Raw genomic sequence first — 23,272 nt, forward strand, 5'->3', positions numbered from 1 at the left:
CTCAGCAATAGCTTGTGGTCTGTCACCATGATTAACCGACGCCCGTATGCGTACTGATGAAACTTCCTGGGCGAGATTCTCCCATATGGGGAGAAATCATAAGGCTGGCGTCAAACCCGGGCGGGTTTGACGCCAGCCCCCCCCTTCCCGACCGGGAACCGATTCTGGTCCCCGGTCGGGGCTAGCAGCCCGACGCCGTAAGCTCCGGCATCACGGGCTTAACGAATTTCGTTAAGCCCACTTGCCGGAGTTAGCGCCGGCTGACGCGTCATATGACGTCAGCCGCGCATGCGCGGATTGGAAGACTCCAACCCGCACATGCGCGGATGACGTCATCGCGCATTTGTGCGAAACCCGCGCATGCGCGGGCCGGGTTGCCCCTCAGCCGCCCCGCGAATGGATACTGCGGGGCGGCGGAAGGAGAAATAGTGCGCGGGCATCGGGCCCGCTGCCCGCGATCGGTGCACACCGATCGCGGGCCCATGGCACCCTTGGCACGGCCGTGGTACTGCCGTGCCAATCGGTGCCATGGTTATAAAATGCGAGTGTTTACGGCCGTTTTTACGAACGGCCAGACCAGGTGTGTTTGCCGTTCGTAAAAACAGCCGTAAAGGGCTGGGAACTCGGCCCATCTATCAGCTGTGAATCGCTGCCCGCCGTAAAAAAACGGCGGCAGCGATTCGTGTCGGGAGTTGGGCGTGGGGGGGGGGGGGGGGGAGAGAATAGCGGGAGGGCGTCGGAACAGCGTGGCCGTAAAAAGTTACGAGCCACGCTATTCTCCGCACCGTCGGGAGTGCGGAGAATCTCGCCCCCTCTTTCTCGATGTGAGCGTAGTTCCGCTCCACAGCGGGCGATGTCCTGGGTGCGAATGCAAGTGGTCACTCTCTTCCAACAGCCCTGCGCTGGGACAACACCACTCCGATGACATATAGTGAGTCATTGCATGTTGCCAAAAGAGGCTTGAAGGGGTCATAATGCATCAGCAAACCGGACAACGCTAGCTGTTCTTTTACTTGGGTAAAAGCTTCCTCCTGAGGCGCCGTTCACGTCAATTCTTGGTGCTTCTTCGGCAAGGTGTGTAGAAGGGTGAGTATGAGCCAGAAATACATTTTCCATAATAGTTTAGGAGACCGAGAAATTACCGCAACTCCCCATCGCGTTTTCCAGAGTGTGTGTTTGTTGAATAGCTCGCACCTTCTCCTCCGCCGGGTGCAATCCATTCTGGTCCACGTAAACCCAAGTAGGTGACTTCCTTGGCATGGAACACACACTTCCCCCTCGTGGCAGCTGCGTCACTCAGAAAACCAGCAGAGGATTTCTTCAGGTTCCGCAGATGCTCTCTTTCTGTGGCTCCAGTGTTATCGTCCAAGTCCACATGCGGGAGTCTTCTCAGAATATTCTCCTTCGTGCGGTGGAAAATTGTGCAGGTCGACGACACTCCAAATGACAAATCTACTAGAATTCTTTGAAGATGTACGAATAGAGTTGACCAGGGAGACCCGGTAAACATGGCTCATTTAGACTTTCGGAAGGTTTTTGACAAGGGCTCACGCCGCAGATTACGATGTAAAGTTCAAGCGCATGGGATTGCGGGTAGTGACTTGAGATGGATAGAAAGCTGATTAGCAGACAGGAAGCAAAAAAGTTGGAATGAATTAGTCTTTTTCCGATTGGCAGGCAGTGACTAACTGAGTACCGCAGGGATCTGTGCTAGGACCCCAACTGTTCACATTATATATGAATTATTTGGATGAGGAAACTAAATGTAGTATTTCCAAATTTGCGGATGATACAAAGTTGGGTGGGAGGGTGAACTGTGAGGAGGATGCAGAGTGGGATTTGGACAGGCTGAGTGAGTGGGCAGATGGATGGCAGATGCAGTATAATGTGAATAAATGTGAGATTATCCATTTTGGTAACAAAATTTGAATGGGTGTAAATTAAGACAGGTGGATACTCAGCGAGACCTTGGTGTCCTCGTGCATCAGTCGCTGAAAGTAAGCATGCAGATACAGCAGGCAGTAAAGAAGGCAAATGGTGTGTTGGCCTTCATAGCGAGAGAATTTGAGTATAGGAATAGGGATGTTTTGCTACAATTGTTTGGGCATTGGTGAGGCCACAGGTGGAATATCGTGTGGAGTTTTGGTGTTCTTAGCTGAGGAAGAATGTCCTTGCTATGGAGGGAGGGAGTGCAGTGAATGTTTACCAGGCTGATTCCTGGGGTGGTGGGACTGTCATATGAGGAGAGACTAAATCGATTAGGATTCTATTCATTGGAGTTTAGAAGAGTAAGCATGGATCTCATAGAAACTTATAAAATTAAGTCGGCTTCACGACGGCGCCGTGGTTAGCACTGCTGCCTTATGGTGCAGTGGTTAGCACTGCTGTCTCACGACGCCGAAGCCCCAGGTTCAATCCTGGCTCTGGGCCACTGTCTATGTGGAGTTTGCACATTCTCCCCGTGTTTGCATGGGTTTCGCCCCCACAACCCAAAGATGTGCAGAGTAGGTGGATTGGCCACGCTAAATTGCCCCTTAATTGGAAAAAATGAACTGGGTACAAAATAAACGTATAAAATTATAACGGTAAATTCAGAAAGAATATTCCCAATGGTGGGGGTGTCCAGAAACTAGGGGTCATAGTTTAAGGATAAGGGGTAAACATTTTAGGACTGAGGTGAGGAGAAATTTCTTCACCCAGAAAGTAGCGGATCTGTGGAATTCACGACCATAGAAGTAGCTGAGACCAAACCATTGTGTAATTTCAAGAAGGAATTAGATATAGTTCTTGGGAATAAAGGGATCACGGGATATGGGGAGAAGGCGGGATCAGGGTATTGACGTCGATGATCAGCCATGACCATAGTCGTGGCCTAGTAAGCTCGAAGGGCCGTGTTGCCTGCTCCTGCTTCTATTTTCTATATATGTTTTCTATGTACCCGAGGCCTTGCAGATAGCTGTGTTCTGCTTCAATCTTTGCCTGCAATGCATATGGGACCAGGCTGACCAGGAAATACTTAGGTTGGGGGTTGGGCCTCAGTGTGTACATGTATTTTGGCCATGGCTCCCTTGATCCTACCAGGCCTTCTTGAAAAGTCTCAGGGTGTTTTCTCAATACCTCATAAAGGCCTCTGGTGCCCATCTGTTGCCGATCCAGGCAGAGACGTTGTAGCCAGTCACGGCCCAATAGATTCAGTCCTGGGCCCTTCACTATTGTCAATGGCAGTCTGATGAACTGCTGTCGTACATCACTGGGTTACTGCTGTACCTGCTATGGCAAGCGGTTCGATTCTATAGGTAGCAAGTCTTGCTTCATAGAATCCCTGCAATACAGAAGAAGGCCATTCATCCCGGAGTAACCCCCTGCACCTCTTTGAAATAGTACACTGGGATCTTTTGCATCCACTTGAGAGGACAGATGGTGTCCTGGTATAACACCTCATCTGACAGCGCAGGACTTCCAGAGTGCTGCGTTGGAGTGTCAGCCTAGATTTTGTGCACACGTCTCTGGAGTAGGACATGAACCAACAGCCTTCAGACCTATGAGGCAAGATAGTAACCCACTGACCAATGGCTGAGACTAAAATCAAAAAAGGACTTGTGTGAAGACATTCCCAAGTAATTTGAACTACATTTTCAGTATGGTGACTGCACTAGTGATGGAAATAATAAAAAGGAAGGGAGAGATTGAGTGTCCGGACCAATGCAAAACAGAACACAACCTATTACAACCCACAATCATCTCACTGATGCCTGGGACGGGTCAACCTTTGAACCCTGGAGTACAGGGTTCAATTCCATGATGGTAGCATGTTTGTTTTATGAGCGCAGGTGAGGGTGGATCTGGTGGAAAGCACTCCTGCCCCGCAAAGAATTCTCCCTCAGGCTGTTCTTGTCTTGCTTTGCCTTTCAGGCTTCCTTGAAGCCCTCAAAACCTGCACAGCAGGTTAAGTGCAAAGCTCACACCATCACCATCATCATATTTAAAAATGCCAACACGCCTAACTGAGAGAGGCTTCCATGCTCGCCCCCTTGTGCCCCCCCTCCAACCCCCCACAGTAAAACCTGGACGTTGGTGGGTTAGAGCCAACTTGGTATTTTTGTCTGTTTAACACCCTCACCATCTACATCCATTCATCAAAACTAAAATTCCCACAGTTACGATGGCATCTTTTTTTTACAGTGAATACAATCTAAACAAAAACAGAGTATCCGACACACTGCTTGTGTAACAGGAGAGAGAGAGAAAAAAAAGTGTTGAAGAAAAGCTTGCACACACATTGTTGGGGGGGGGGGGGGGGGGCACAGAAAGGAAGTTAAAACCTATACGATCAACACACAAGAGAGAGAGGATAAAAACTGGAAGGGACACATCTGTGGAGAGGGAAAAATATTTTGGAGACAAACCGCAACAATTTGTATTGCACCTTTAATGTACGGAAATGTCCTATGAAGCTTCATAGCAATGGTTGACACCGAGCTAGAAGGAGATATTGGCCAGGGTTTTCCAGTCCTGTCATGGTGGGACCAACTACAGGAGGTTCAGCATCTCAGCCAAAAGTCCACTTACTTTTGACGGGACTGGGAAACCCTGCCCATTTAGTTAGATGACCAAACACTTGGTCAAAGAGGTAGTCTCGAAGGAAGAAAGCGAGGTGGACAGACACAGGAAGGGAATTTCCGAGCTTCGGGCCTTGGCGACTGAAAGCACGGCCACCAATATTGGAACAGATTGAAATGGGGGGTGACCATGAGACCAGAGTTAGCGGACTAGTTTTTAAATGCTATTTTGGTGCCTACCTAATGGCTGGCTGCTGCAGCATCTCATTGTCAAGGCAACACGTGGTCAACTCACCAGCCTGTTTCATGATTGGAGTTTGCATTAAATTACCAGGGTGTTACCAACTGTAGGAATGGCTGATTCAGCAAAAAAAACTATTTCATTCTTTGCCAGTTTGAAAGGCATTATTGATTTAAGTGAATGGTATTATTATTTATAAACAAATTATGGATAGGATTCATTATTTATGCTGCTATTTTCCCCTCCACAATGGTAGCTACAGAACCATTTGTAGATGTAGACCTGTGTGCTAGATCCCTGCTTTGTGCTACCAGAGTCCTCAATAAGAAATTCATCACCGAGTGACTATTCTCACTCTGTACCTCAACATTGACTCTACACTTTCAAACTTTAAATTCTGGACAGTTTACACGTTTTACAGACATACAAACAAAAAGCAGGAGGGGGCCTCTCAGACCTCGAGCCTGCTCTGCCATTCAATAAGATCATGGCTGATTTGATTGTAACTTCAACCCCACATTGATACCTAACCACGTGACTCCCGGCCTCTCTGTTAATCAAGAATCTCTCTACCTCTGCCTTAAAAATATTCAAAGGCTCTACTTCCACTGCCTTTGAAGAAGAGCGTTCCAAAGACTCACAAGCCTTTTTTCTCATCTGTCTTAAATGGGCGACCCCTTATTTTTAAGCAGTGACCACTAGTTCGAGATTCTCCCGCAAGAGGAAACAGTCTCTTCACATCCACCCTGTCAAGACCGGTCAGGATTTTATGTTTCAATTGGGTCGCCTCTTAACTTTTCTAAACTCCAGCAGATAAAAGCCTAGTCTGTCCAGCCTTTTCCTCATAAGACAACCTGCCCATTGCTGGCATTAGTCAAGTAAACCTTCTCTAAACTGCTTCCAATACATTTACACCTTTCCATAAATAAGAGATCAATACTATACACAATACTCCAGTTGTGGACACACCAGTGCTCTGGGAGCATAACCTCCCTACTTTTGTGATCAATTCTCCTCACAATAAACAATAACATTCTATTCACTTTCCTAATTACTTGCTGTACCTGCATACTAGCCTTTTATGATTTGTGCACTGGACACCCATATCCCTCTACGCTATTTAGGTAATTTGCTTTTTTATTCTTTTTGCCAAAATGCAATTTTACATTTGCAAACATACTCCATTTGCCAGACTTTCTCCCCACTTACTTAACCTATTATGATGGTGCCAAGGGTTGGGCATTGCAATAGACGGGGTGGAGATCTCTCAGTTCAATAACTCACAATTGTCCAGATACAATATAAAAGTGAGTGTTTATTTACAAGTCCTTAGACACTCACCAAGACAGGAAAAAGGAAATACATACTTAACTCTTCCTGGAACTGAGCTTTACACACAGTTCTGCACACAAGTCCTCCACTCATTCATCAATTGGTTTCTCCCAAGCAGATCAGTGATTTGCTTATCTAGTCTGATCAGGCTGTATAGCAGATCGTCATCACATGGATTCCTCATCAGTCTGCCATGTGACTTCCTGCGGCCATCTTGAGCGGGGAAACTCGAAATGAAATGAAAATCGCTTATTGTCACAAGTAGGCTTCAAATGAAGTTACTGTGACAAGCCCCTAGTCGGCACATTCCGGCACCTGTTCAGGGAGGCTGGTATGGGAATTGAACCCGCGTTGCTGGCCTGCCTTGGTCTGCTTTAAAAGCCAGCTATTTAGCCCACTGTGCTAAAACAGCCCTCTGTCCTCAGAGGATAGTATGAAGGAAATACCGCCCTTCCAGTACACAGCCCCTGGTGGCATCACATATCTCCTCCCTGGGTTTAAGTGTCTCACGGGAAGGAGCCTCAGCTTGCCGACTGACCAAATGGGGCAGGATATCTGCATTACCTTGTCTGGAACCAGCCTGGTGTGCCATGTTGAAACTAAATAGCTGCAGAGTCACACACTTGTGAAGTGGCCATTGCTGTCTTTGTCCCGAAATATCATCCTCACCTCTTTCCTGATAGCTTCCCGCCATGTCTCAGGGATCATGTAGGGTCAGCATCACACTTTCTGTCCTGGTTTGGCAACCACTTTGTTTTTTAGGATGTGAGTTTTTCCTGGAAGTCATTCTCTTGGAGCACAAACTCATGTATCTCCTGCCTTCGGGCAGGCATGAGATTCCCCATATGCATTTCCTTTGCCCTGTCCTCATTGACAGGCCCTGTGTTTAGTGAGGCCACTAATATCTCCCAGTCATGCCATATCTTGAAAAGAAAGGCATGGTAAATTTGCTCTTTCTCCGGCCTGCTTGAGCTACTGTATCGGTGATTCAACTCACCTTCCCCATGATTTTGTAGGATCCCTTCCAGGTTGCCAGAACCTCTCATTCAGTGGTTGGTATCAATATCAGGACATGTTCTCCTGGTCGGAACTCTGATGGTGGTGCTCTTATTGTACCCCCTTGCTTGGTTATCTTGAGCCCTTCCCATCACCTCAAATCCAGGCAGTTCCACTGTTGAGAGGCCATCTGCACGTTCACCTTCAGGGAAGGTCCCTATACGCTACCCCCCAGACAGGCCACAGCGTCTGATGCTGTACTCTCAGGCGGCTCCCACAGTGTATGGAACAAAGGGCAATCTCGGCCAATCAATACTTAATGTGGCAAGTGCTTCACAATGCCATTCTTGGTCTGGTAATCCCCTTGGGGTGTATGAAAATAGAGTTGCACTGTGGGGCATGTTCAGGTAACCCATGTACTTAAGCGATTGCCGGTGTATCTTCTCCCTCCTTCAAAGGCCTGTCTTTGGGCACCACGCTTGGGTACACCAGAATTACCATGCTCCCGGAGTCCAAGATGGCTTTTATGACTCTCTCTTCCACACGCAGTTGATGGGTCCTTGGGGATACAGGGTTCATGGTGCTATAAGCTGCAATGAGTCCATTTCCTTGGGATTTTCCTCTGTCATTGGTTCCCTCTGCTAAGGACATTAGCCAACCAGGTGTCTCACTTCTCTACAGTGTAGCATCGTCTCCTCTGTCATTGGGGAATGGTGCACTTTGGCTCGGATCCTCCTGCCCACAGTAGGTTTCTTCATTGATCCTGCCTTCATTAGTAACCTGGTGTTGTTCAATGAGTTCCACTGCCTGAACCACTGACTGGAGATTCCCTTCTCTCACCCATGTCCTTATGTCCAATGATAAAATCCTGAGGAAGTGATCCAGGACGATTCTTTCCACTAACACAGAGAAAGAAAATAAATACCTTGCTCTTCCTTGAGCTGAGCTTTACACACACTTCTGCACCCAGCAAGTCCTCCACTCTGCAAAGCAGCCTCCGCATTCTCGAAGCCTTCCGTGCCCGCTGGGTTGGATTGCTTTATCAACACCTCTTTTCACATTATGATTAGATGTTGATAAGTTTCCATTGTCCATTTTGTGCAGTGCCCCGACCAGGACCAGCCCCTTTTAATTTGTCCCTCAGTTAATTTCCTTTAGTATATTGTTTTGATTGGCCCCCAAAATAAATCAAAGCAACCTTGTCTCATTCTCCAAGTACTTTGCTTATCTAGTCTTATCAGGCTGCACAGCTGATCCTCGGTGCACTGATTCCTCATCAGTTTGTCATGTGACTTCCTGTGGCCATCTTGGGAGTGGAAGTTCTGTCCAGAAACTGGATGGCAATGTGAGGAAAATACCGCTCTTCCAGCACGCAGCCTCTAGCGGCACCACGCCATCTATGTCCTTTTGTAGCCTCTTTTTGTTCTTGTTGTAAGCCCCACGAGACCCACAGGGAAGAAGACTAATCTCCCCATGAGCCTCGTGGAGTACGAGTGCCCCCACTGAGGGGCAAAGACACATCAGCACAATATTGGACTTGAGACTTAAAAGCCGGCCCAGGTAGGAGGGTAAACCTTTTCATTGAACTCTCTTACCGGACTCCTCTGTGACCACCAAATTGGCGACAAGGGTAAAGTGGAACTACTGCCGGTGCTGCTTGACGTTTGGAGCATGGACACCCAATCCCCTTGTACAGGAATCGGGTTTGTACCATCTCAAAAGAAATGCCGCTCTTTAGTAGACTCAATATTTTTGACCCGAGTGTGGGGGACTGGACACAGTACGTGGAACGGATACATTATTTCTTTCAGCTAAATGTTATCATTGGGCATGAGCAACAGACAATGATTCTACTGACCGTTTATGGCCCCCCCCTTTCAGCATAATTAAGAGCCTAATATACCCCATGGCTCCGGACTCCAAATCGTTCGAAGAGTTAGTAACACTGATAGCAAACCACTGCGACTCCAAACCATTGGTCATTGTACAGAGGTACCGATTTTACACGGCTGAGAGGACCCTAGGAGAGTCCATTACAGAGTTTGACACGTTTTCTAAAATTGGCAGAGTTTTGTGACTGTGGCTCACCCCTAACCGAGATGCTCCGGGTCTGCCTTGAATGCGGGGTGAAAAATATGAAAAATTCCAGGGAATGGAGGTGAATAGTGTGGGACACCCATCATTGGTATTCAGGACTGGGGTCTCCGGTGCCCCACCCTGGTCTGAGCATTGCTGTGACCAGGCCCGTTGGTAGAGGGCCGCGTTGGCCAGGCGGGACACCTCCCCAAAGTCAGTTGAGGATGAACCGAGACAGTGTGGGGCTTGTGGCCGGAGCAACCGCAGGAGGACCCATAGGTCTTCCAGCAGTGTCGCCGCCCAACCCAAGGGAGATACCAACCCAGAGCCTGGAGCCGCCACCTAGACCAGCCCGATGACGAAGAGTGCAGTTGAACTGCAACAAGTCGACATGAGTTATCCCCATCCACATTACTGTCCAGGTTCACTAATGTCCTTTGGGAAAGGAAATCTACCATCATACTTGGTCTGGTCTATATGTGACTCCAAACCCACTGCAATGAGGCTGACCTTTAACTGCCCTCTGAATTGCTCCAGCAAACTACTCAGTTCAAGGACAATTAGGGATGGGCAACAAATGCTGGCTTTGCCAGCAATGCCCACATCCCATGAAATACATATATTTTTAAGTGACATATAAGTTCCCATCGCATTGGCTTGGCCAACATTTGTTTCTTAACCTACATCTAAAACAGATTATCTGGTCATGTATCATGTTGTCTGTGGCATCTTGCTGTGTGCAAATTGGCTGCCATGTTTTTTACTTTACAACACACCTCAAAAAGTTTTTTTTTTAAAAAAACGTTTTGATTGAAGTTTTTACATTTTATACAAAATTATAAAATATTACAAACAACAACCCTTAAATCAAATGAAAACCCCAAAACCGACACTTTAGTCCAAGAAACAAGAAGCCCCCCCTTACTCACCCACCCGCTGTTTTACACTTTCTCCTCTGCCCTACTCTAACAGCTAACAGTAACCAATTCTCTGAAGTACAATATAAAGGGCCGCCATCTCCAGTAGAACCCTTCAATTGGCCCCTCACGGCGTATTTGACCATCTCGCAGTGCAGAAACTCCATTAAATCACCTAGTCATGCTAAACCTCTTGGCGAGCTGCTGGCCTCCAGCCCAACAGGATTCCCTTTCATGCCAGCAATGAGGCGAAGGCAAGGACATCTGACCCGCACCTGTCTGCAGCTCTGGCACATCCAAAACACCAAAGGTAGCTGCCAAAGGACAAGGCTCCAGCTCAATATTTAGGATCGCTGACATGATGCTAAAATTGGATCTCCAAAGACCCTCCAGCTTGGAACAGGACCAGAACCAATGTGTGGTGTGTGGGCCTTCTCGAACAGCACTCACATCTATCCTCCACCCCCTCCAAAATCTGACTCATCCTAGTCTTAGTGAGGTGGTTCTAATTACCACCTTTAGCTGGATCAGGCTCAGTCTTGCACATGACAACGTGGCGTTCACCCTCCGCAGTGTCTCATTCCACACCACCTCCTCCAGTACTGGCCATAATTCCTCCACCCATTTAGCCATTACCCTTTTCACCGAACTCAACTCTTTCCCCCACGATCCGTTCATACAAGCCGGACGTACTGCCCTCCTCCGACCTTAAACAGGAGAGAATCCTCTCCAATAAGGATGATGGCAGCACGCACAAAATCCAAGGTCAACAGTTTTACAATTAGCTCCATGTCCCCCTGCCCACCCCCTGGTTTTCCTGCAGGTGGCAGTCAGCCAGTAGGAGGCAGTGGTCAAAGAAGAACACCAGCTTGACGTTGGTGGGCCTGACCGTGAAAGCACGGGACACAAAAAAGAAATCTATTCTGGAACTGACGGACCCATCTGGCCGTGACCATGTGTATCTACGCTGCGCTCCGTCTGCAGGGTTGCTGAAGACGTCGAGCAGCTTTGCGTCTTTTACCGTTTCCATCAGGAGTCTGGACGTAGCGTCAAGTTTGCTGTCGGCTCTGCCGGATCGTCCAGCCGCATCGATGATGCAGTTGAAGTCACCGCCCAGGATGACCGGCTTGGAGGTGGCCAACAGCAGTGGTAGTTGCTGAAGGACAGCCAGCCGCTCAGTTTTTACGGCTGGGGCATACACGTTAATAAGTCTGATAGGGGTGTTTTTGTATTTGACGTCTGCTACGAGGAGGCGTCCACCCACCACCTCCTTAACGTCGGAGATGGTGAAATTGCCTCCCCGTAGCAGGATACCCAGTCCGGAGGAACGACAGTCGTTTCCTCCTGACCAGATGGATGGCCTGTGGGACCACCAGCTCGACCATCGCCTGTAATTGCTGAGGTGTGGAATTCCATGCTCCGGCAGGAACAGTAGGTCCACCATTCTCGTCTCGTGGTAATTGACGGTACATCAAGCGGTAAAGGTGATAGATGTGAATCAGTGCTTCTACAGCAGTAAGGGTGACAGAGGGTTGGATGTTTCCGTGTATGGATTTGGTTAATAAGAGGCTCATTAAAATAACATTGAGTCGTGCCCAAATATGCAAATCTGAAACAAGTTACACAAATTCCTTGAAGAATCCTCTGCTTTCACTTTTTAATTTCATTGGGAACTCTATTTACGTACACAAACAGAATTTTCAGCATAACCATGAAGTTATGTGGACAAAACTGGTGCAGCTCCAAGGACGTTCATGGCTAATTATTCGTTGATTTCAAAAGATAACTAGAGGAGAGGTATTCACTTCCTTGGTCACTAAGGGCAATTTATCATGGCCAATCCACCTAACTTGCACATCTTTGGACTGTGGGAGGAAACCGGAGCACCCGGAGGAAACCCATGCACACACGGGGAGGATGTGCAGACTCCGCACAGACAGTGACTAAAGCCGGAATCGAACCTGGAGCTGTGAAGCAATTGTACTATCCACAATGCTACCGTGCTGTCCCATACTCCGTACCACCTACGGACAATGTCATCCCACACACCCCCCCTCCCAAGTGAGGACACCCTGCTATGGGGTCGTTGAAGACGCCCCTCTTTTTAGGCCTTCCCACCCCCCTCCTTTTCCAGGACCCCCACCAGTCACCTCCCTCAAGCTTCCGGAGGCCCCTTCACACTCGTCCTTCACACCCCCCTCATCCCTCCTTTCATGGGAATGGCCCCTCACAGGCCCAACCCTTCGCAGCGCCAACCTGGCACCTGGGCACCCTAACACTGCCACCCTGGTAACTTGACTGTGCCACACAGGCATTGTGGCGGTGCCAAGGAGAGCTGGCAACCACCAGAGGCCACTCTGCCCTGTTCCTGACTACCCAGGGGCTTCCATAGGCCTGGGAGACGCTCCTCCCCAGGTGCCGTTCTGCCTGGTCCACGTTTGCGTGGACCAGTACTAATCGGTGCCTGGCTGGGATCTCCTTGGGGAGACCGGTGAATGCCAGGAGCCGGTTGGATTCGGCGTCAGCATGATTAAGTGGGTTCTTAAACCCATTTAGCCATGCAAGACAGGGTCCCACCCACAATTGTGATATCTAGTTAGATCTCACGTGGTGCAATGGCCGTCAGGAAGGCTGTTCCCTGCATCTACTGGTCACGTTGTGCCTTCGTTCAGGTGCCACGGCTGGTAGATCTTGTCCGAAATGTAAGTTCCACAACTACTGTGGTGGGATTTGAACCCTCATCCCCACAGCTTTAACATGGGATTACTGGCTTACAAGCCAAGTGACATTCCCACCATGCTACCATCTCCCCCAACAGGTATAAAGATTTGGTATGATACTAGACTAGTAATCAAGAGTTTGAAACCATAGCAGTTTGAGTTTAGTTTTGGAAATTCTAGAAATGGAGTGAGTTGTTTGAGGTTTGGTGTTGCAGATTATGTTGAAAATTAATTTGCCATTAAGAATCATTAAAGAGACTGACTACACCAACACCAGAAAAGAAAAGTTAGAAGACTAATTACCACTTTGAGCACATTGTTCAGGAGCCAATTTTTGCTGAGACGTTGATGGCAATCCCTCAATAATACAGTTGAGCAAGAGCAGGTTGTGGTGATCACAAGTTAACTAGATGCAATACAACTGAGCAAACACTAGAGGGAGCACGGGAGAGCCATATAAATAGACCGGGACAGGAAGTGAGGACACACTTCACAGAGGGCAGAACTTGGAGCAGGACACAGACACGTCAGCTGGTAGCACTTGAGGTAGCCGTAGGTAACTCTCTGAAGAGAGAACAAATTCACAATAAAGCATCTTCTCCACATTTGAGACTACGAGCTTTATTAAGTCACAAGACACAACACATGGTACCCAGGAGTGGCTTCAGACGCTTACTACAGGGCAACTCAGCTGCAGACACAGAAAGCTCAAAATGGCATGGAAATCTCCTACTGGACATTTGACTTGGGAAGACATCGCTAATTCAAGGATGTGGTTTAAATACCCATATCAGCTGGACCTGACTGGCAATGTAAGAAATGTCTGGAAAAGGTTTAAACAAATGTTCGATATTTATCTCATAGCTAATGATGTAGCAGCAGCCTCAGACAACATTAAAATAGCAATTCTCACCGCAGGGCATGTAAATAGGAAAGTGTATAATGGATTTAAATACTCAAAAGATGAAGACAGAAACAGCTTACAAACGATACTAAACAAATTCGAAGAGTACTGTAAGGAATTTGAACAGCAAGGCATGCTCAGAGGCCAAACTGCAGAGAGGCTGAGTGATGCAAAACTTAAAAAATCACGAAAAGAACAAGAAATCGCGAATGAAAAGTACAGATCAAAAAGAAGAAATAACATGAATTTTTCACAAAGCTAAAACGCAGAAATCCAGTCCAGATTGGAAAGAAAAGGTAACTCACAACTTTTAGAAAGAAAAATCACTGAAATCCGCGTTAAAATGGCGTCGGAGCACATTTTGCAGTCTCGGGCAAGCAAAAAACTACAAATTGCATCTGCGCATGCGCTGGAACCGGAAGCCGCGCATGCGCAGTTAAAAAAAGGTCGCGTTGCCGATCGTAATGCGCATGCGCACATCGCGCATGCGCAGTCTAAAAAAGTTTTGGTCGCAGATCGTAATGCGCATGCGCAAGCCGCGCATGCGCAATGGACACAAAACCGCACAGTGAAGGAGGAAGGCCGATTTGCGCATGCGCAATGCATTCCTGCGCGTGACGTCATGACGTCTGAGCATCCCGACCACGCCTACTTAAAAGGGAAATGCCCGAAAATTGAAAACAAGACATTTAAAGTGGTAAAAGCAAATTTTCTTGCCTCAGAACACAGAAAAACGCCTGAACTTAAACCAGCAGTTAAAAATAACTCGCACAACACCCTGGAAAAAGCAGTCTGCACCACCCAAAGTGAAGAGAACAAAAAGAATTCCGAAACAACAAAAGATGATTTGTTTTTCGAAGATTACCTCTCAGACATGGCTGAGTCAGTCGGATATGCTTATCACAGCATCAGCGACACGGTCGCAAAGTACAACACGAACCAACTCGTGGTAGATGAATCCAACCAAGATGATTTGGTTTTCAAAGAATACTACTCAGACATGGCTGAGTCAGTCGGATATGCTTATCACAGCATCAGCGACACGGTCGCAAAGTTCAACACGAATCAACTCGTGGTAGAAGAAGCCAACCAAGATGATTTGGGTTTCAAAGAATACTACTCAGAGATGGCTGAGTTATTTGGATATGCTGATCACAGCATCAGCGACACCGTTGCAAAGCTCAACACGAATCTACTCGTGGTAGATGAATCCAACACCATGATGCCATGGCAGCTCGTCGATACATTGGATGACAGCAATACCCAAGATGAAGACGACGCCACACAGAGAGCACAGAAAGACTCCACAGAGCGAGCGATGACAGGCTCCACAGTGCGAGTGATGAAAGACTCCAACAGGGATGCAAGCAAACACTCCCTGGCGAACACCATGCATGAACAAGACCATGAAGGTAAACCCGCTGTATCTGAGCAACCGCAAGCAGACTATGAAAGTCTACCAAGCTCACATGAACAAGAAGAAGACAACGTACATCTAACCACTGACACCATGCATGAACAAGACCATGAAGGTCAACCCGCTGTATCTGAGCAACCACAAGCAGACTATGAAAGTCTAACAAGCTCACATGAACAAGAAGAAGACGATGTACCTCTACCTACTGCATGCGAAAACAGTGACAAGGTGATCACACTCGACGTACAGGATCACAGCGAGACTGACAGTTCTCAGCTTGTCTGTACAGAAGCAGAGTCGGGCCACCCAACAGTCCAGAGAGACAACGCCGAAAGAAAACATGCAGATTTTGACTCCAGAAGAGGAGCACCTGGAGTCCAGAGAGACCACGCCAACAGAAGCCATGCAGATTTTGACTCCAGAAGAGGAGCACCAAGAGTCCAGAGACACCAAGTCAACTGAAATCATGCAGATTTTAACTCCAGAAGAGGAGCACCAAGAATCCAGAGACACCGCGTCAAAATGAAATCGAGAAGAAGTTGACTCCAGAAGAGGAGCACCAAGAAAGCAAAGATGAGGAATCAAATCCTCCACACATGATTGATGTCACCAGCACCGATGCAACATCAGATCATTCGCACCACTCTCGAGAGGAAATGCTCAATGACTCAAATTATCCACACGGGACACTCATAGAGTATAACAAGGAAAACAAAAGTCAAAAGAAGCACAGCAGAAACGAGAACAACAACAGCAAGAACAAAAGCAACATGAAGCGCGACAAGACAAACAACAAAGTCAGGCACAAAGACAGCGACAACGACAGAGACAGCAACAACAAGAACGGCAACAAAAACAACAAAGTCAGGAACAACGACGGCGACAACACCAAAGACAGAAACGACAAAAACAGCAACAAGTACGGCAACGAAAACAACAAAGACAGGAATGACAGAAACAACAGCAATGAAACAACGACTTGTACACAATGGTACTACTCGGCACATGAAGGACAATGCCACAGCGCATTGCAAAAGGATGACAAGACTACAAACATGTCATGGGATGACAACGAATCGCACAAACTCACATCTGCTCCAGAACAAGCAAGCACACCAGCATCCAAGGCGGATGAGATAATAAATCAATACCACAAGCACAGGAAAAAGTCCATGCCAGTCAACGTCAGTGATGTGACCATGCAAACCCCTCGGGATGACGCATTGGGTACTTAAAATAACAAGGAACACCATCAACATTCACAACGGAGTTGCAATATCAATCTCACCACGTCATAAACAACAAAAAAAAACTGAACAAATTCATCAAGTTTGGACTCATAAATGTTTTATTAAGATTGGACTCATAAATACATTGGCTTTGTAAAAAAATATGCAATAGCACCATCACTTGTATAGATACGCATATCATAAGTAACTGTTTTGTATAATTTTCTTTAACGATGTACAGACAATATGTAAAGAGAAAAAGGGGGATGTGGTGATCGTAGATTGACTAGATACAATACAATTGAGCAAACACTAGAGGGAGAGCTGTAAATACACCGGGACAGGATGCACAATTTTCTTTAACGATGTACAGAAAATATGTAAAGAGAAAAAGGGGGATGTGGTGATCACAAGTTAACTAGATGCAATACAACTGAGCAAACACTAGAGGGAGCACGGGAGAGCCATATAAATAGACCGGGACAGGAAGTGAGGACACACTTCACAGAGGGCAGAACTTGGAGCAGGACACAGACACGTCAGCTGGTAGCACTTGAGGTAGCCGTAGGTAACGCTCTGAAGAGAGAACGAATTCACAATAAAGCATCTTCTCCACATTTGAGACTACGAGATTTATTAAGTCACAAGACACAACACACAGGTGTAACACTCATGACACAGTCATGAGTTGACACAGTCCATATGTGCATTCTTGGAAGAATGATTAGTAACTCCAGCACAGATTGAGAGAGCTTAGGAGCTGAATCGCGGCAGTCGAGGGTAATACAGTAATGACCACGTTAACTAAATTCTCAAAAGACGGCAGTCTCAAACCTGCATTTGCCTTTTTCCAAAATTAATTCTCAAGACGTGGCCATCACTGGAGAGGCTGGCATGTGTTGCTCATCCCAAATTGCCCTGTATTGGGCCCTCTTTTAACCAGAGCAGCAGGTTTCTGTTTCACCAAGTGGCTTACAGGCCACTTCAGAGGGTGTTAAAGCATCAATCGGCCACATTGGTGTGAAGCTGAAGTATATATAGGCCACCCCCAGGTTAAGAACAGCAGACCCTGCTTCCTTCCCTGAAGTCCATTTGTGAATCAGTTGTGTTTTTCTGCCAATCTGACCGTTTTATGGTCATATTGATGCCAGCTTTTTAATTCCAATTGTTTTTTATTGACTAACTGAGCGGGAGCAATTGGTGTGTTTTTTCCTGAAGCGCGTCTCTTTTTAAAGGCCTTTGATTCAACAGTCGTGGCTCACTTCTTCTAGAAAGCTATCTGTTGAATTACTATACAGAATTTGTTTCTGTACTTCCAACATTAGAACATAGAACCCACAGTGCAGAAGGAGGCCATTCGGCCCATCAAGTCTGCACCGACCCACTTAAGCCCTCACTTCCACCCCATCCCCGCAACCCAATAACCCCATCTAACCATTTTGGTCACTTAGGGCAATTTATCATGGCCAATCCACCTAACCTGCATGTCTTTGGACTGTGGGAAGAAACCGGAGCACCTGGAGGAAACCCACGTAGACACGGGGAGAACGTGCAGACACTGCACAGTGACCCAGCAGGGAATCGAACCTGGGGCCCTGGCGCTGTGAAGCCACAGTGCTATCCACTTGTGCTACCGTGCTGCCCAAATTTTTTGTGAATGTCTCAATGTGCACAAAAACAGTTAGATCAGTCTTTTCGAAACTAATCCAAATGCACCCTCAGAATCACAGACTGCACTCATGACAGTACAGGTGTACGGATAGGAATATTATTGCAAATGCTACTTCCAATGCCAAAATGCTACAGTTGTAAATCCACTCTCTCGCGCACAGGTCAGAGAATCAGGAATTGAGCTGAGTGTACCTGAACCAGGGCAGGGTAAGTTCTCATGGTTGCCGGGGTATTGGAAAGTTGGCAGTGATGGATCATCTGTCAATTGTGCACTCATCCCGAGGACTGTATTCGATAGAAAGCAAATCCCGGACAGAGTGTATAATAACTGGCTGATCCACAAATGCCCATTCTCCGCACAGCCCAAAGTAACAATCTGTCGCAGTATTTCCCATACTGCGGCAACTAAAAGGTGCGATGTCTGTACCCAGTTCACCAACCTTTGCTTCCATCCCACACTGGGATATAATCGTGCAATTTTGGGTTGAAGCTGAAGGACATAAACAGAAGCAGCAGTAGTCCATTCGCCATTTTGTGCATACTCCACAATGGAACATGATCAAGTCTGATCTTCTGCCTCAATTGCACTTTCTCACCCACTTTCTCCATATCCTTCGATTCCCTGAGAGATCAGAATATATTCAGTAGTGGAGCATCTACAACCTTCTGCAGCACAGAATTCCAAAGGTTTACATCCCTTTGCGCGAAGAGATTTCTTCTCATCTGTCTTAGGGGCTGGTTTAGCTCACTTGGCTAAATCGCTGGCATTTAAAGCAGACCAAGGCAGGCCAGCAGCACGGTTCAATTCCCATACCAGCCTCCCTGGACAGGCGCCGGAATGTGGCGACTAGGGACTTTTCACAGTAACTCCATTGAAGCCTACTTGTGACAATAAGCGATTTACATTAAATGATCAATGCCTTACTCTGAGAATGTGGCTCCATGTTCTAGATTCCCAAGATTCCCGACAAACCCTTTCAGAATCTTAATGGTCACACCAATCCAGGTTCCAGGTAACATCTTAACCAGGAAAAGAATACTAGAGGTCACTCACGATTGTTCACGAAGACTGAACTCTACTTGAGAGGAAATTTTCTAACATTGTGACACAATTTCCGTTTAATACTATACAAAATACTGCGGACGAGCGGTGGCGGTGATGTTCTGAACAGACACACATTAGGTGGCTCTCCTGCCAACCAGAATGGAATAGGCACTTTTAGGCAAATTGGGCCCGAAAAATCAAAAGCAAAGTAACCTTTATGGAGGAAAGAAATGCCAGCAAACGGGAGCTCGAGGGGTCGAAGGGACGGCAGAAGTGGCGGAAAGGGCCACGAACAGCAAGCGGACAAACCAGCAGACCCATGAGGCGAGGGGGCCCGGCCACCCAAGAGAGAGGTAAACTATCGACCCGAGCATCAGCCTCCCCCTCGCCACCTGGAGACCTTCCTCAAGAAGGAGCTGGCTGCCATGAAAGAAGCGATCAGAATTGAAATCCAGGTGGCGGTCAAGGTGGTAGTGACAGAGGCGGTGATACAAAAAACAATCGACGGGATGGGGAAGATAGTGGTGGCACAGGAGAGGTTGATGCACAACCTGGAGAAAGCCTCGACAGACCAGAGCAACAGGATTGTCACTATGGAAGCACAAGTCAAAAGAACAACGAACAAAAGAGAACAAAGAAAAGTACAACACGCGAACAGGCCCTTCAGCCCTCCACGCCTGCGCCGACCATGCTGCCAGTCTAAACTAAAACCTTCTACACTTCCGGGGTCCGTATCCCTCTATTCCCATCCCTTTCATGTATCAAGACGCCCCTCAAACGCCACTATCATCCCTGCTTCCACCACCTCCTCCGGCAACGAGTTCCAAGCACCTGTGTAAAAAAACTTGCCTCGTACATCTCCTCTATACCTTGTCCCTCGCACCTTAAACCTAGTAATTGACCTCTTTACCTGGAAAAAGCCTCTGACTATCCACTCTGCCTATGCCCCTCATAATTTTGTCGACCTCTATCAGGTTGCCCCTCAACCTCTGTCGTTTCAGTGAGAACAAACCAAATTTATTCAACCTCTCCTCGTAGCTAATGCCCTCCATACCAGGCAACATCCTGGTAAATCTTTTCTGCACCCTCTCTGGTGGCAGCCCAACGGAGCTTAAAGAGGAAGGTCGAAGACCATGAGAACAGTCCCCACGACAGAATATTCAGATTGTGGGCCTGCCAGAAGGCATTGAGGGTCGAGACCCGACAGGCTATATCACCCAAATGCTGGGCAACCTAGTCGGGAGAGACAGCTCCCCAACCCCCCAGAACTCGACAGGGCACATGGGTCACTCAGACCAAAGCCCAAGGCGTGGGAGCAGCCGAGAGCGATTATCGCGAAGCTGCACCGATATCTGGACCAGGAGAGGATCCTGCGGTGGGCAAGACAGACTTGAGCAAGCACATGGGAAGGAGACAGAATCCGTATTCACCAAGACATTGGAGCAGATCTGGTGAGTTCAACCAGGCAAAGTTAGCGTTATACAAAAATGGGGAGTGATTTGGTATGCTATTCCCAGCCAGGCTCTGGGTCACATACCAGAAGAAAGGGTACTACTTCTTTTTTAAAATAAATTTAGAGTACCCAATTCATTTTTTTCCAATTTATGGGCAATTTATTGTGGCCAATCCACCTACCCTGCACATCTTTGGGTTGTGGGGGCGCAACCCACGCAAACACGGGGACAATGTGCAAATTCCACATGGACAGTGACCCAGAGCTGGGATTGAACCTGGGACCTTGACACCGTGAGACAGCAGTGCTAACCACTGCGCCACTGTGCTGCCCCAAAGGGCACTATTTCAATACCTCGGCGGAGGCAAACGATTTTGCTCAGGCCAATGGCCTAGATAAGAGGGAGGCGAGGCAGCGATGAAGGCGGATCGGAGGAAGATTGCGAAGGAAACAGCGACTTAATGAACAGTTACAATGTTTGCACGTGGGAAACAGGACGGGAAAAAAGAGTTTGTTCTCGGATTGGCTTCGGCAGAGAGGGAGCAGGCCGAGGAAACAAGATAGCGCCGCAAGCAGCCACTTTGTTGGAAGGTTCCTAAACAAAGGGAAACCCCGGAGTGCAGGGGCACACCCACGTGGCGTACACACAGTTGGCGGCCATGTTGGGTGCCCCCTAGACAACGGGAAACCCCAGAGCGCAGGCACGCGACTTCAACTGCGTGCTGGACCCTCTGACGGACCGATCAAACCCCAGAATGGGGAAAAATCAGGCATGGCTCGGGAACTGGGCGCATTCATGGAGCAGATGGGGGTGGTGGACCCATGGTGGTTTTTACACCCCAGTGAGAATGAATTCTGGTTCTTTTCGCCGGTGCTCAATATATACACCCGGATCGACTTTTTTGCAGTGGGGAAATTGGTGCTTCCAGGAATAACAAGGGAGGAATATACAGTGATAGTCATCTCTGACCATGCTCCACATTACATGGAGATGGGTCGTGCCCAGCGCCCCACTTGAAGTCTGGACACGGACCTCTTGGCCGACAAGGCCTTCTGCCAAAAACATGACAGGCCATAGGTGAGTACATTACTAATAACCAGAACGGAGAAGTCTCACCTTCCACATTCTGGGAGGCACTGAAGGCTGTGATTAGGGAGAGATTGTAGCCTATAAGGCACGTAGAGACAGGGAAGAGAGGACGGTCAGGCAACAAACTGTTCGACTCCATCCTGGAGGTCGACAGAAAGTACTCCGAGGCCCCGACGGTAGAGCTTCTGACGGAGCGGAAAAAGCTGCAAATGGACTTGAAACTGCTATCCACCAGGAAAGCAGTGCATCAACTCCACCAGACACGGGGACCTTCTAAGAGCACGGAGAAAATGGTGGCCGCCTACTGGCTCACCAGCTGAGAAAGCAGGCAGCCACGAGGGAGATAGCCCAGGTAAAGAATAGCAGAGGAAGACTGATAACTAGCCAAAAGAGGTCAATCGGGGTATGAGAGCTTCTCCCGAGGAACGTACACCTCCGAGCCCCCCGACGGGGGCATGGGGATGAAATGGTTCCACGATGGACTGGGCGTGCCAGTCGTGAGGGACGATAGGTGGGGGAACTGGAAGCACCAATAGGTCTGTAAGAGATCATGGACATCATCAGCTCCATGCAGGCGGGGAAGGCGACTGGACCCAATGGATTCCCGGCGGACTCCTATAAACAATTTGCGCCAGCCCTGGCTCCACACCTAAGGGATATGTCCGCAGATGCACTAGCAAGGGGCGCTCTGCCTCCTACGCTAACACAGGCCGCATTATTGTTGATACCCAAAAAAACCTGACGGAATGCAGATCATACAGACCCATTTTGCTGCTCAACATTGATGTAAAGATACTCGCAAAGGTCCTGGCCAAGCAACTGGAGAACTGCATACCAAAGGTAGTCGCTGAGGACCAGATGTGCTTTGTCAAGGGTAGACAACTAATTGTGAACATCAGGCAGCTGCTAAATGTAATAATTATGCCCTCTGCCCCCCCCGCCACCCCGGGGAGAGAACACCAGAACTGATCATCTCCTTGGATGCAGACAGAGTTGAGTGGAAATACTGGAGCGCTTTGGGCTAGGAGCAGGGTTCACCACCTGGGTGAAGTTACTGTACAACGCTCCCATGGCTAACGTTCGGACCAACACCATCAGCTCTGAATACCTCCAGCTACACAGAAGTACACGACAGGGATGCCCACTGCCCCGCTCCTGTTCGGCCGAGCAATTGAACACCTGGCGATCGCTCTGCGAGACGCGAAAAGCTGGAATGGCATCCAAAGAGGAGGAAGAGAGCACAGAGTTTCACTCTATGCTGATGACCTGTTCCTGTACGTCGTGGACCCACAGAATGGCCTGAAATATGGGCGTCACGGTAGCATATTGGTTAGCACAGTTGCTTCACAGCGTCAGGGTCCCAGGTTTGATTCACGCCAAGGATTCCTAAATTGACACTGCAAAGGAGAAAAAATATGGGCGATCTGGCCCTGCCTACTGGTTCACCAGCTGAGAAAGCAGGCAGCCACGAGGGAATCTACAACACTACCACTGGGCAGCTATGGCAGAGAGGGTGAGGGGATGGACACGTGAACCCAATATGGAGTAGGTGAGGAGGCTTCCTGCAAGGGAACGACCCTCCAGGCCAATGCCATGGAAGCGCTCCCATCCGCCCCCAGCGG

At 48.1% G+C, this 23,272-nt stretch overlaps 1 protein-coding gene across 2 annotated transcripts in view; it reads right to left on the reverse strand.

Annotated features, from left to right (window-relative positions):
• Positions 1 to 23,272, reverse strand: part of zgc:162879 (ras and EF-hand domain-containing protein) — a 116,002-nt gene that overhangs the window by 82,080 nt on the left and 10,650 nt on the right. The window contains exon 1 of one of the 2 annotated variants that reach the window (XM_038813826.1): positions 6,168 to 6,186. The exons of the other annotated variant lie outside the window; for it this stretch is intronic. The gene's annotated coding sequence lies outside the window, so the exon portion shown is untranslated. Of the gene's footprint in view, positions 1 to 6,167; positions 6,187 to 23,272 lie in introns of those variants that run through there. 2 annotated transcript variants of the gene reach the window in all.

The sequence above is a fragment of the Scyliorhinus canicula genome, chromosome 12 (genome assembly GCF_902713615.1).
Source record: "Scyliorhinus canicula chromosome 12, sScyCan1.1, whole genome shotgun sequence".
Lineage (NCBI taxonomy): Eukaryota > Metazoa > Chordata > Chondrichthyes > Carcharhiniformes > Scyliorhinidae > Scyliorhinus > Scyliorhinus canicula.